This window comes from Salvelinus fontinalis, chromosome 24, assembly GCF_029448725.1.
Source record: "Salvelinus fontinalis isolate EN_2023a chromosome 24, ASM2944872v1, whole genome shotgun sequence".
Taxonomy (NCBI): domain Eukaryota; kingdom Metazoa; phylum Chordata; class Actinopteri; order Salmoniformes; family Salmonidae; genus Salvelinus; species Salvelinus fontinalis.
Window position 1 is genome coordinate 45,005,441 of NC_074688.1, and position 9,538 is coordinate 45,014,978.

General features: G+C 44.3%; 1 protein-coding gene across 1 annotated transcript in view; it reads right to left on the minus strand.

Moving 5' to 3' along the window:
• LOC129822479 (LHFPL tetraspan subfamily member 6 protein) overlaps window positions 1-7,975 on the minus strand; it is a 185,374-nt gene extending 177,399 nt beyond the window's left edge. Inside the window, exon 1 of the mRNA XM_055880785.1 lies at window positions 7,546-7,975. The gene's annotated coding sequence lies outside the window, so the exon portion shown is untranslated. The remainder of the gene's footprint in view (window positions 1-7,545) is intronic.
• Window positions 7,976-9,538: the final 1,563 nt, after the last annotated feature.

Sequence of the window (9,538 nt, forward strand, 5' to 3'; positions counted from 1 at the left end):
CAGAACGCATCAGAGTAGGATTTTATTGCATTGACACACACGACTCACACGACACACACGTACTCTACACAGACCAGTGTGGCATAACCAATCAGAGATGAAGTAGGACTATATGCAAATAGACCATTGCCATATATGGATCTGTGCCATTCACTGTGAACTGGACTGTGTTTACAGCATGAGCGGTCGTGAGTAGATGAGCTTGTTTTGAGATCAAACTGAAAGCTGCATGTAGCCACGTGACCACATTTGTTCATATCCTCTGCTAGTTAGTGAGTTATTAGGCCAGTTATAAACCATTTGTGGTCAGCAATGGGTGAGTGATTGCTTCTTACAAGAGCACAAGACATCTTTGAAAAAGCGAGTCAGGTAAAGAGCTTTTTTTTTATAATTAAAAGGGGCAGTGTTGTATTTTGAGAAAGGCTTGGATAAGCTAAGTAACCAATAAATGGCAGCGTAGCCTAGTGGTTAGAGCGTTGGGCCAGTAACTGCAAAGGTTGCAAGATCTAATCCCCGAGCTGACAAGGTACAAATCTGTCGTTCTGCCCCTGAACAAGGCAGTTAACCCACTGTTTCTAGGCCGTCATTGAAAATAAGAATTTGTTCTTAACTGACTTGCCAAGTTAAATAAAGATAAAAAAACAGAGAGTAGCATAATTTGTCTGATTCGCTGTAATAATGGTATGGGAATAATAATGCATTTCATTTTGTAAAGTGGTTTCTTGCATCAAACAACACAACATGTTCAGTCACCTCCTCGTCTGAAGGACAAGTGGATAAACAGGTTAATGTCAAGGCCTCGTGATTATTATTTCTCATGGAACACAACACCATTGGCTGCTACTGTAGTCTGAATGATAGAACAGCTATTTCCATGTTAAAATGTTATGGGATGTATTTTCTCCATTGTTTTTGATGGCAGGCCACTCTTGCAGGCCTACCTTGTGATCATCCACAATAGCCTACTTGACCACTGTCTGAAACTGTGACTTAAAGCGAGTAGCGTAGCCAGCGTAGCCTAGTAATACTAGTTCACAGTAAGCGCACGCTGGAAGTTGCACAGAATTTTCACAACGTTCAAGTCAGCAGACCTGAAAATTGCTGAATGACACATTTTTTGGAGCGAACATTGCTCATATCTCCTTACACCAATGTTTCAAAACTGCAGCAAAGCTAAAGTTGGTGGCAGCTCAGTTGCCACTATTTTAAGTGTTACAGAACACTTCATTTTAACAGTGTAGGCTAGAACAGCATCATGCATTCATGCCAAGTTCACGTGCTAGTCGGAACTTGGAAACTCTGAAATGTACAACTTGCTTCCTGGTTGAACGCGGCACGTGTATAACTACAACCAGTTTCAAGGAGCGGGACACCAATCTGGACGTTTATAAGAAATCCCGCTACGACCTCCGATGAGCCATAAAACAGTCAAAACGTCAATACAGGATTAAGATTGAATCCTACTACGACGGCTCTGACGCTAGTCGGATGTGGCAGGGCTTGCAAACCATCAAGGATTACAAAGGGAAACCCAGCCGCGAGCTGTCCAGTGATGCGAACCTACCAGACGAGGTAAATTCCATCTGCTCGCTTCGAGGCAAGCAACACTGAACCATGCATGAGATCACCAGCTGTTCTGGATGACCTTGTGATCAATCTCTACGTAGCCGATGTGATTAAAATCTCTAAACAGGTTAACATTCACAAGGCCATGGGGCCAGACGAATTACCAGGACGCGTACTCAGCAATGCGCTGACCAGCTGGCGCTGTCTTCAATTACATTTTTAACTTCTCTCTGACCCAGTCTGTAATACCCCTGTTTCAAGCAGACCACCATAGTCCCTGTGCCAAGAACGCCAAAGTAACCTGTCTATATGTCGCCCTGTAGCACTCACATCTGTAGCCATGAAGTGCTTTGAAAGGCTGGTCATGGCTCACATCAACTCCATCATCCCAGACACCCTGGACCCACTCTAATTTGCATACCGCCCCAACAGATCCACAGATTGAGCAATCTGTACTTCTCTCCACAATGCCCTCCCCCACTTGGACAAAAGGAACACCTATGTGAGAATGCTGTTCATTTATTATAGCTCAGCGTTCAACACCATAGTGCCCACCAAGCTCGGGAACCTGGGACTTCCTGACAGGCCGCCCCAAGGTGGTGAGGGTTGGCAACAGCACATCCGCCACGCTGACCCTCAGCACGGATAAGATGGCAGAGCTGAGGAGAGCGAGCGTCTTGTAGGTTCATGCTTAACTTGCTTTTTTTATTTTACATTTTTTTGTTTATTTTTACTTTGTTTGCTCAGAATGTTCATGCAATAATTTCCTATGACCGACAAACACTTCTGGAACATGAACCGGAAGCTACACACTTATCTCTCAGCCCCCCAGAGCTGGAATACAACATTCGCTCCTCTGTTCCAAGCACAGCGGGCTTACTTGTTGCTCCTGGCCGAGATGACCTAAGGCAGCACCGGCGACGAAGATGAGGAAGCAAAGGGGGACTCCAAGCTGAAAAGACAGGCTACACAGCCTCCTCTTCCTAGTAACCTGATGTATCATCAATGGAAAATAAACTATGTGAACTCAGAGCAAGGTTTCAATCGCAGAAGGCCATCAGGGAATGTTGTGACTTTGTTTTTACTGAGACGTGGCTTACGGACGATACACTCAACTCTGCTATTCAACCAGAAGGCTTCTCAATATTCCAAATGGATTGAACGGCGGCTTCTGGTAAGAGTCTGGGGGAACAATTCCTGGTGTACCGAATTTGAAAACATTGCAAGCTCCTGTTCACCCGACCTGGAGTTTTGATGCTAAAATGCAGACCCCCACTATATGCAGAGGGAACGCACTTGTGTTATTATCACAGCTGTGTGCATGCCACCACAAGCAAACACCAAGACGGCTCTTAGCGAACTGTACAAGATCATTAGACAGGAAAAATCCTCTCACCAGGAAGCAGTTTTTATTGTCGCGGTGACTTTAACCAAGCCTGTCTAAAACAAACTTCCCCAAAATATCACCAACATGTATCCTGCCGCAAAACAGGATTCAGAATGCTTGACCATGTATACACAAACATCTGTGACGTGCCCCCGCATCTGTCAATCAGATCACGTCTCTCTGTTCTTACTTCCCGCCTACAAGCAGCAACTCAAGAGGAAGCCACCAACACAGAGAATAGTGAGGCGCTGGACAGAGGAGGCAGACTCAATGCTGCAGGACTGTTTTGAGAATACTGAGTGGAATATGTACAAACTCATTCACCCAGGACTCATCCATCAACATTGAGGAATATACATAGTCAGTTACAGGCTTCAATAGGAAATGTGTTGATGATGGTGTACCCACAATATCAATCCAGACGTACCCCAACCAAAAACCTTGGATGAAAGGAGAAATCCGTAGCATGCTGTGAGACCGTACTGCAGCAGTCAATGTCAGCAGAACGAACCCAGATGACTCGTACAAGGCAAGCAGGTACAAGCGCCGCAAATTCAAAAAGACAATACAGACTCAAACTTGAATTGATGTTCGACAACTCAAGACTTCAATTGCATGTGGCAAGGACTACAGACTATCACAAACTACAAAGGCAAATCCAGCTGTGCGGTGCCCACCGAAGCCACCCTCCCCAGACGAGCTTAACACATTCTATGCTCGCTTCGAGGCAGACAATACCGAGCCATTCAGGGAGACTCTCGCTGTTCCGGACGACCAGGTGCTTTCACTCTCCGAGGCTGGCGTGAGGAAAACTCTCAAATAGAGTGAATACTCACAAAGCCGACGGCCCAGATAGCATCCTTGGCTGCATCTTTAGAGTGTGTGCTGAACAGCTGGCGGGAGTCTTCTGGACATCTTAAATCTGTCCCTGTTCCAGACTGTAGTCCCCACCTGCGTTAAGGAGACCACCATCGTCCCAGTGTGCCTGGGTCCTGGACTTTCTGACGGGCCGCCCCCAGGTGGTGAGGGTAGGAAACAACATCTCCACCCGCTGATCCTCAACACTGTGGCCCCACAAGGGTGTGTTCTCAGCCCCCTCCTGTACTCCCTGTTCACCCACGACTGCCTGGCCAAGCAAGCCTCCAACTCAATCATCAAGTTTGCAGACGACACATCAGTGGTAGGCTTGATTACCAACAACGACGAGACGGCCTACAGGGAGGAGGTGAGGGCCCTCGGAGTGTGGTGTCAGGAAAACAACCTCACACTCAACAAAACAAAGGAGATGATCGTGGACTTCAGGAAACAGCAGAGGGAGCACCCCCCTATCCACATTGACGGGACAGTAGTGAAGGTGGAATGTTTTAAGTTCCTCGGCGTACACATCACGGACAAACTGAATTGGTCCACCCACACAGACAGCGTTTTGAACAAGGCGCAACAGCGCCTCTTCAACCTCAGGAGGCTGTAGAAAATCGGCTTGTCACCAAAAACACTCACAAACTTTTACAGATGCACAATCGAGAGCATCCTGTCGGGCTGTTTTACCGCCTGGTACGGCAACTTCTCCACCGACAACCGCAAGGCTCTCCGGAGGATAGTGAGGTCTGCCCAACGCGTCACCGGGGGCAAACTACCTGTCCTCCAAGACACCTACACCACTCGATGTCACAGGAAGGCCAAAAAGATCATCAAGGACAACAACCACCCGAGCCACTGCCTGTTCATCCCTGCTATCATCCAGAAAGCGAGGTCAGTACAGGTGCATCAAAGCTGGGACCGAGAAACTGAAAAACAGCTTATATCTCAAGGCCATCAGACTGTTAAACAGCCATCACTAACATTGAGTGGCTGCTGCCAACATACTGACTCAAATCTCTAGCCACTTTAATAATAAAACTTTTTATGTAATAAATGTATCACTAGTCACTTTAAACAAAGCCACTTTATATAATGTTTACATACCCTACATTACTCATCTCATATGTGTATATACTGTACTCTATACCATCTACTGCATCTTGCCTATGCCGTTCGGCCATCGCTCATCCATATATTTATATGTACATATTCTTATTCATTCCTTTACACTTGTGTGTATAAGGTAGTTGTTATGAAATTGTTAGATTACTTGTTAGATATTACTGCATGGTCGGAACTAGAAGCACAAGCATTTCGCTACACTCGCATTAACATCTGCTAACCATGGGTATGTGAACAATACAATTTGACATGTCACCATCGTTACGTCCACCAGCGCCTCATCAGACTCGCCTGGACTCCATCACCTGCCTGATTACCTTCCCTATATATGTCACTACCTTTGGTTCTTAGGCGTTATTGTTTCATGTCTGTCCGCTACTCGTGTTTCTTGTTTTGTTCCATGTGTTATTTATTATTAAAGTCACTCTCTGTACTTGATTCCCAACTCCCAGTGTACACGTTACATGCTGCTACCAGACTCTTATTAACCTGCTCTATTTATACACTTGCCCCTCATCTCCCCCTTTCCAAATACACGTGTAAATATTGGACTATAAATTATGCCTTCCTGTATTATACTAATGCTAAAATGTTTATTCTATTCTACTGAGACATTTACTTTATGTTTATATACTTAGTTTTATGATTACTTATTGTTGTTGCATTTTCGAGAAAGAACCTGCAAGCAAGCATTTTGTTGTACAATGTATACCATGCGTATCCCGTAGATACAACTAATAAAACTTTAAACTTGAAACACGGGGGCCCCTCATGGGTGCGTGCTTAGTCCCCTCCTGTTTTCCCTGTTCACCAACGACTGTGGCAGTGCACGACTCCAACACCATCGTTAAGTTTGCTGACGACACGACGGTGATTGGCCTGATCACTGACAACGATGAGACAGACTATAAGGAGGAGGTCAGAGACCTGGCAGTGTGGTGCAAGGACAACAACCTCTCCCTCAACGTGAACAAGACAAAGAAGCTGATGGTGGACTACAGGGTACAAGAGCTCCCAGCACGGCTCCAGCCACATCGACGGGGCTGTAGTGGAACGGGTCGAGAGCTTCACGTTCCTCAGTGTCACCATCATTCTTTTTTTTTTAAGATCACAGTAATTACAATTATTATATATTTTTTTACATAACCGTATACAGAAAATTGCCCATATCTGTAACAATACTAGTTTTGGCTGACTACTAGGCACTTCCCTATCCAGGACCTCTATACCAGGCGGTGTCAGAGGAAGTCCCTAAAAATTGTCAATGACTCCACCCACCTAAGTCATAGACTGTTCTCTCTGCTACCACACGGCAAACAGTACCAATGCAACATGTCTGGAACCAAAAGGACCCTGAACAGCTTCTACCCCCCAAGCCATAAGATTACTAAATAGTTACCCAGACTATCTGCATTGACCCGTTTTGCACTAAAACTCTTTTGACTCATCACATAAGCTGCTGTTGCTGTTCATTATCTATCCTGTTGCCTAGTCCCTTTATCCCTACCCATATGTACATATCTACCTTAATTACCTCGTACCCCTGCACATCGACTCGGTTCTGTATATAGCCAAGTTATTACCTCGTACCCCTGCACATCGACTCGGTACTGTATATAGCCAAGTTATTACCTCGTACCCCTGCACATCGACTCGGTACTGGTACTGTATATAGCCAAGTTATTACCTCGTACCCCTGCACATAGACTCGGTACTGGTACCCTGTGTATATAGCCAAGTAGTCGTTATTCATTGTGTATTTATTCCTTGTGCTGTTAATTTTTAATCTCTGCATTGTTGGAAAGAGCCTAAAAGTAAGCATTTCATTGTTAGTCTACACATGTTGTTTACGAAGCATGTGAAAAATAACATTTGATTTGAGTTAGCAAGTCGGGGAAATGTCCGCGTTTTCTAGCTCGAGCAAGTGAACGCGGCACCATTCACAAAGGCAAACACTGTTCCAAATAAATATGAGGCTACATCATATATTCTATTACAACAAAAAATAAATTATGCAATGCATCTCACTTTATTCAAATCAATTCTCACACACAACTTCAGCTGCTGCATGGGCAGAATTCTACCAAGCAGAGAGAAAGAGCACGCAAGACTGAGCGCATCAAAAGACAATTGAGAATGTAACACAAAGGGGATTCATCATTTTTCTTTTTCTTCTATCCCTATCCCATAATTCATTCACAAATGCCTATTAATCTTGGTTTACGGTCTCCAATTAATCTAGGTTTCCGATGTAACGTAGCCAGCCTATTGGTTTGCAATACTGGCTAGATGATGATGCTCTGGTGAAGAACCCGTAATTAATCACGAATAGGCGATAACTGTATTACGCACACGAATGTGTTTTGCACTAGACTAGTAGATTATTAAAATTAGTTTGATACGCTATTTATCAAGTATGGTCAACTACTCCGGAGTCTGTATGGTGGAATGCACAGAGAAGCCAGTGTAGGACGTGAAGAGTGGGGGACGGGGACAAGCCTGTGTGACAAAGCTGAACTCTACTCGGGTAAAGAATAAACACTATACAGATCTAAGAATATTTCCAAATACACGACAAAAGTAACACATAAAAAGACAACTTAGCCTACATGATGAACGACTTGGTTGTTAGATTAGTCTTCTGGTCTTAATATCCCAATCGCGGAGAAAACCAAAAACTGAAACTAACTTCACAGATCGACAACAACAACAAAAAACGCAAAATAATTATCCCCCAAAATAGTCAATGGTATCGGGAAAAAAAGCTGTAACTTTCAGCGTTGATGAGCAATGTAGTAGTTGGCAATAGAGATCCCCAAATATGTTATCTTGCTGTGAGCAGTGAAAGAGAAACGCTGCGATTCGGACAGAGCTGGAGTTGGAGCTGACGCCAACCGCGGAACCACATTCAGACTGTTGTGAGCGGAGAGTCTGTGAAACACGCTCTAGAGGGGAACATCAATCACACAAAACGTCCATCCAGGGGCGGCCGTGCGGCTCGGAATACAGCTGCCAGCGTGTAGTTCTAAAAACCGGAAATGAGTTAGCATTTTCTACCATAGTTCGTTGGCCATAGAGCTCGCCAGCGTGTAGTCCTAAAAACCGGAAATTATTTACCTGTGGTTCTATTAGCCATTCATACCTATAGACTAAGTTAATAAGGTCGGAGGTTAACACAGGATAATCTCAGTCAGTTAACATGACCATTAATAAGAATGACGCCTTTATGTGTTTTTTTTTTAAATGACATAAATGCTTAAAAAGGTTTGCTTACCAGCTTTGAACAAAAAACGTAAGGATGGTCTATTGTTTTGCTCAAAGCTGCAACCATATCTCTATAGCTGGAAGGTGTTCGTTTTATAGGTTCCTGAATTATGTTGTCCATGCGAGACTTTGGGTCCGTCTGAAAAGGTAAACTAAGCCTGTTAGCTAGACATCAAAGGCATCCAACCTGAGGTGTAGATTTATTTTATTTTTTACATGTTAGCACATCATTAGGTTTTTACTTGTTTTGATTAGGATAAATGACTGTAGATAAATGTAGATTATCTCATTAGAACAAAACACATAAGATCTCCCAAGCCAGTGTTTACTACAAACCTTATTTTCATTATTTACCCAAAAAGCTTACAAAAAAGTTAATTAATTTCCCCATAGGCTTTGGTCTACGAGCCATGGCGGAGTTAGTCTCTGTTAGTTCCTATTAAAATGTCATTATTATTGCTCTATATACCAAATATTATCTATTATATTGACACAATAGTCAAGTGACCGCTCTAACAAACATGTCCTCAAAGATAAAAGACAGGTGGGGAGATCGGTGGGACCATTCGTGTCGATGAGAGGGAAGATACGCATGTGACCAACAGGCACAACTCCGAGATAAAGTCGTTTTTTTTCAAAGTTGCTGAAATGCAATGTGTGTCCACCTATATCAGTGCATTTGTAACAATCTAACCATTACTAAACTTCTATTCGATCGAACAAGCCTCACGTAGCAAATTAGCGATTACATTTTTGTTGGCCAAAATCGACCTCCATACTAAAATATAAAAATAATAAAACAAAAACAAAATAAGAGTAAACATTACACTCACAAATGTGTCTCATTCTCTCTCTCTCCCCCTCTCACTTTCTCTCTCCCCCTTCTCTCTCTCTCTCCCCCTCTCACTTTCTCTCTCCCCCTTCTCTCTCTCTCTCCCCCTCTCACTTTCTCTCTCCCCTTCTCTCTCTCTCTCTCCCCCTCTCACTTTCTCTCTCCCCTTCTCTCTCTCTCTCCCCCTCTCACTTTCTCTCTCCCCCTCACTTTCTCTCTCCCCTTCTCTCTCTCTCCCCCTCTCACTTTCTCTCTCCCCTTCTCTCTCTCTCCCCCTCTCACTTTCTCTCTCCCCCCTTCTCTCTCTCTCTCTCTCTCTCTCTCTCTCTCTCTCTCTCTCTCTCTCTCTCTCTCTCCCCCTCTCACTTTCTCTCTCCCCCCTCTCTCTCTCTCTCCCCCTCTCACTTTCTCTCTCCCCCTCTCACTCTCTCTCTCCCCCCTCTCACTCTTTCTCCCCCCCTCTCTCTCTCTCTCTCTCTCTCTCTCTCTCTCTCTCTCTCTCTCTC